The following is a 6,019-nucleotide window of genomic DNA, read 5'->3' as shown; positions in this document are numbered from 1 at the left end:
ATCCCCACTGGCATTTGCACAGAGTGCAAGGGTAAGCCTATCCTTCATAGGCTTATGCCCAGGTAGCCTCTTTTCTTCAGCTGTGATACGTTTGACGAGGCATTTTTTTCCAAAAAAAACCCAGTCTCGTTGCAATTGAAGACTTGCTGGGAACTGTATCCTTCCCAAACAGTCAACTCACTGAATATCTTAACAAAGGCTTCGGCTGCTTTCGTGTGCGAGCTTGCAGCCTCCCCATGACGCACCACCGAATGAATGCCTGAGCGTCACTTAAATTTTTCAAACCACCCACAAGAAGCCTTGAACTCTGGGGGTTCCTACTTCGATGTTCCTTCTCCTGCGTCTGCATCGGCCTGAGCATGCACGAGATCACCGAAAATGGCGCTGGCTTTTTGGCAGATTATCGCTTCGGTGATAGTGTCTCCAGCTATTTCTTTGTTCTTTATCCAGACAAGCAGCAGTCTCTCCATCTCATTATGGAGGCAGCTCCTCTTGCTGGAGAAAACAGTCCCGCCCTTAGAAGGTGTTGCTGCTTTGATAGCTTTCTTCTGCTTAAAGATCGTTCCTATCGTAGATGGATTTCGGCCATAATCCTTCGGGAGCACACTTAACCGCATGCCAGCCTCGTATTTCTTTATTATTTCCATCTTCATCTCCATGGAAAGCATCATCCTCTTCTTTCCCTTAACATCAGCGACTTTCTTGGGACCCTTGGCTAATGATGTATCGTAGGATCACACGCGATAACAGTACGTAGTGCAGTAAAATTGCTACGAAAGCGAAATCACAAACACTAAGTCAATGCGTACGATACCGTTGCCAGAACGAGAAGACATAGGAACGGCGATAAGTAGGTGTATAATTATGGGATACAGTACAGTAGATGCCGACCAATAGGAGAGCAGTATCTCATGGTAGTAACTAGCATCCAAGTAGAAAGATAACCAATGGGTGCACGAATTTTAAAATCCGTCTCGGATGCTCCCGCTCGTACCGCCTTTCGTTGTTCGAAACATTTTTCGTGATCTGGGTCATAAAGTTCTTCGGTTCTCCTTTCGTACAGTGAAAATTTCGTAAGCTGATTCTTTCGTAGCTAGAGGTTTGACTGTATATATACAGTATATATATATATATATATATATATATATATATATATATATATATATATATATATATATATATATATATATACACATATTTATACATATATACATATATATACACACACAAACATATATATATATATATATATATATATATATATATATATATATATATATATATATATATATATATTATTTACAAACATACATACATACATACATACATACATACATACATACATTAATAGCTTGACATACGAGCATAATGAGTTCCAGGACCGAGCTCGTATGTCAATGCACTCATCTCAAATCAATTTTTTCCATATAAATTAACTGAAAAAAAAATCAATCCGGTCCCACCCTCTTAAAAACTCCTAAATCAATGATGTAACAATGAAAAAACATACTTTTAATTATTTCATTACTTAACCTACACTCACAAAATGACTTAAATGATTGATGTACTGTGATCTGCAATAAAATGTGGCTATATTATCAAGTTCTTACCTTCATGACAGACGGTAGCGGCTAACAGAGGTTTGTACGGAGGAGGAACGAAGGGAAAGAATTGGATGGTACACATACGGTATTTAGACTGTTGATTACACTACTTATTGTAGCACTTAAACTTTAAATTAACTTAAATAAAATTAGCTTATTGTACATTTACTTAACTTTCAAATAAATTTTAATCTTACATATATTATTTTCCAATTTCTTTTATTTCTAATTTTTACTGTTCTTCACTTGTCTTAGCTCTAGTTGTATAGCTTTCACTTTCACTTGTTGCATGCCTCATCTACCTCCAACCCGATGAAATTTCAGAGACACAGTCTCTTCCAACAAAATGGGTTAGGGATCAGACTGCGCGTTTCAAACTCAAAGTCGCTTTCAACTATGGAGTGTGGCCACAATTTTTTCCACGCTGAACTTAAGGTTTTTCGTGTTGCCCATGCCATGCTTCATCTATAATTTTCAAACAATAAACGGATTTTGAGCGAAGCGTAAAATCTATTTCTGGGTGAAATAGCCATGTCGTCCTGATGGAAGGTTCCTATAGGTAGCTTTCTAGGGGATATTCCCAAAGAATTAACATTTAGGTCTATAGAATTCTAACTCCTGGCGCGAATATCCTTAAATTTTCTCTTAAGGATATCGCATAAATCAGGGGACGTATATCTTGATAAGACATATAGCAATCTTCACCCCAAATAGCCTTTTCGTTGCGAGGGGGAAGAGTGGCAAAAATAGAAGGGGAGCCGTTATCAAGGTTACCCTTCCTCCCTTACTACTATTGAGTATCTAGATGGCGCTGTATCCAAGATGGCGCTCATTCCTTGTAACATTGAGCATGGTGCTACAGATATAGTAATTTTGGGAGGGATCCTGCCAAGGCCTTTTCTATAGAAACGGAGGGCGGGTTCATCAGGACGACATGGCTATCTCACCCAAAAATAGATTTTTCGCTTCGCTCAAAATCCGTTTTTTGGGCTCAAGCCATTTCGTCCTGATGGAAGTTTACCCGAGAATTACTAAAAAGTACTGTATCTGTGGATTTTCATAGGTGCCTTAACCTTGGGACAATTTTTCTATGGTCATCCGGACCACTGAGACAAATGATATTACCTTTATCCATCATTACCAATAATCATGGACAATGTTAGTGCTTCCTGCCCCCTGCAGGGAAGAGTCATACTAGACAGTAGAAAAGGGGTCTCAAGGTTTGCATATATTGTATGAACAAATATAAGTATCCACTACATATACAAAAGGTCTCACGGTTTGTATATGTTGACATATGTTGTCGGAACAACTAAGTGTCAACTATAACCATTGTTTGTAAGCATACAATAATATGAGGTTTACTTAAATAAATAAGTAAGAGAACTCTGGCATATTTATTGTGCTAATTGCAGGGCGAAATAAGACGTAATTACACTCTAATAGACATTTCTTTCGAATAAATGACCAAATGGAATAATGAGTGTAACGAGTGTAACGTGTTAAGGGAATTATACGTAAAACATATACAGAAAACATTTTTCTCCCTGAAAGGGAAGAAATGATGAGTGCCACTCTAAATCTGAAAATTTTTGATAAATTTTCCTAATATAATTTCTGTAAATGTTGTATACTATCAACACTGTGTACTATGTACACACGGCACAAGTGTTATCTGTATAATTCCACACCTGAGATTTTGAACAGTCTTCGTGTCACCATGGTGACACTCACTTAAAAGGTATCGCACTGAAAGTGTCAACACCTTTTGACCCTGATTGATAGTCCCAATAAATTAACTGTTCATCCCAGCACTAGACGACAGGTTTTAATACACTACCAGCTGCCACCACATAATGGTCTATCTCGTGGACTTGCTTTGCGTAGTGTTTGTAGAACACTCAGGATAACTTCCGTCCCGTATATGAGCGAAGACGCTCAAAAGACCACATACTGAAAAAAGTTAAGTGATGAAGCAATTTTTCTCGGATTATGACCTGCGGGTGTACTGTCAGGATCAGCTCTGCGAATGAAGTAGGTGAGCTTCGCCCTCAGTTGTTTGAGGGATAAGTTTGATCCTGAAGTTTCTCCTTTGAAGAGCTATCCTCCCCTGATGTCTGAAGTTCTACGAAGATAGACCTTTAGACACTACTGGACACAGAGTGACATCTTCCTTCAGAGGGCAGATTCTCCAGGGACCCCATCTCTGAGTGGGTAGCTCGTTCTTGGTGAGAAAGGCTGGATCAGGAAAGACATTCAGATCTCCCACTTCGGTGAACTGAATGTGGCCCTCATTTCTTGATAGGGTTACTATTTCACTAATTCTAGCCCCTGAGGCTATAGCGAACAGGAAAATAACCTTCCGGGTTAGATCCTTGAGAGAACCATCTTCATTGTTCACAGATGAAGCATAATGTAGGACCTTGTCCAAAGACCATGAAATGGGCTTCAGAGGAGCTGCAGGCCTAAGTCTAGCGCATGCGTTTGGGATCTTGTTAAAGATTTCGTTCATCAGGCCCACTTGAAAGGCGTATAGAAGAGGTCTAGTCAGGGCTGACTTGTACGTAGTTATTGTGTTGACTGCCAGACCTTGTTCATGCTTTACCAAAGCAACCCACTTTTTCCAAGACGATTCATATTGTCTTCTACTTGACTTAGACTTGTATTCTTCTAAGAAGTGTATACTGCCTTTTGAGATCCCAAATCTTTTCTTAACCGCTAGGGTGAGAAAATCATAAAATGAAGGTTTTGGGTTCTCTGTGATGAAGTGAAGACAGTCGACTTCTGAACCCGTTGAGATAGTGCTGGGTTCGGTTCAAGGACCAGCCTCAGCCTCAGTTCCATCACTAGAGGGAACCAGTTGCTCTTGGGCCACTTGGGGGCCACTAGAGCTGCCGTTCCCTGGATGGATCTCAGCTTATTGAGGACCTTCAGCAGGAGATTGGATGGAAGGAACAGGATATTCTGGGTCCATTCATTCCAAACTAGGGACATGGCGTTCGTTATCTCAAGATGATCCTCGTATGGTGCTACACATCGAGGTAGTTTCTTGATGTCGCTCGTCGTGAAGAGGTCGATCTGCAGTTCCGGGACTTCTTCCAAGATGGAGGAGAATGAGTCTGCGTCTGGGGACCATTCTGGCTCTATCGGCTTGAGCCTGAATAGAGCATCCGCTGTCATATTGCGGAACCTTTCTAAGTGAACTACTGATAGGTTCCATCTCCCTAGACAAAAGATGGATAATATCACATGGTTGATATGGGACGATCTCGAGCCTTGTCGGTTCAGACATCTCACTATCACTTCGCTGTCCAAGATCAGCCTGATATGGAGTGATCTGCGAGGGGAGAGTTTTCCCAACGTCAAGAGGACTGCTATGGCTTCCAAAATGTTGATGAGAAAGGCCTTGAACAGAGATGACCAAGTGCCTTGGACTTCCCTTTGATGGGAGTGAACTACCCAATCTTCCGTCGAGGCATCCATGTGGATGGTCATCGACGGCAGAGGTGGTTGCAAGGGCACGGTCCTCATTAGGCTCTTGGCCTTCGACCATGGGTTGAGAAGTGATCGTAGTAAGGCCGCCATCGGTCATTTTAGATCTCTTCGAGCGTTTGATGCGTATCTTCTCCAGACTCCTGACGCATCTTTCAGCTGTGCTCTTAGCACTGGGTCTGTTACCGCTGCAAACTGGAGAGAGCCCAGTACTCTTTCCTGTTGGCGTCTTGAAATCCTGTCGGATTACAGTAGTCTCTTGACAGACCCTGCGATTTCCCTCCTCTTCCCTGAGGGAATGGAGAGACGATGTGACCTCAGGTTTCAATGGCTTTCCAGCCATTGAAACGTTTGAGCTGGAGAGAGTCGAGACTTCTTGAAGTTGATCTTGCATCCCGGATGTTCCAGGAACTGAATCACTTCTTTGAATGCTTGCAGAAAAGCTGTTTCAAATGCTGCCCGCACCAGCCCGTCGTCCAGGTACGCTGCTACCTGAACACCTTCTAGGCGTAGCTGTTGCGCGACTGCGTCTGCAAGTTTCATAAAGATACTTGGGACTATATTTAATCCGAAGGGTATGGCTCCTAGAACATACTTCATCATCTGTAACTTGAATCCTAAGTAGGAGGAGAGGGGGCGACTGAGTAGAAGGTGCCCATAGGCCTCTGTCAGGTCTATCGAGACTGTGAACACCCCTTATTGTAACAGGGTCCTAATGTGCTGAAGGATTAACATCCTAGACTTGCTGTTTTTTATGAACTTCTTGAGTGGCGACAAGTCCAGAATGACTGAGTTTTCCTGAGTCTTTCTTGGGAACACAAAACAACCTTCCCTGGAATTTGATGGACTTTGCTTTCCTTATAATCTGTATGCTCAAAAGCTATAGGGTATATTCTTCTAATGAGGGGGTGAAGTGTTGGAAG

At 41.8% G+C, this 6,019-nt stretch overlaps 1 protein-coding gene across 2 annotated transcripts in view; it reads right to left on the bottom strand.

Annotated features, from left to right (window-relative positions):
• Positions 1-6,019, bottom strand: part of LOC137625779 (DNA repair protein RAD51 homolog 3-like) — a 487,355-nt gene that overhangs the window by 126,098 nt on the left and 355,238 nt on the right. The window lies entirely within an intron of this gene.

The sequence above is a fragment of the Palaemon carinicauda genome, chromosome 2, assembly GCF_036898095.1.
Source record: "Palaemon carinicauda isolate YSFRI2023 chromosome 2, ASM3689809v2, whole genome shotgun sequence".
Taxonomy (NCBI): Eukaryota; Metazoa; Arthropoda; class Malacostraca; order Decapoda; family Palaemonidae; genus Palaemon; species Palaemon carinicauda.
This window is presented reverse-complemented; position numbering and strand designations above follow the sequence as displayed.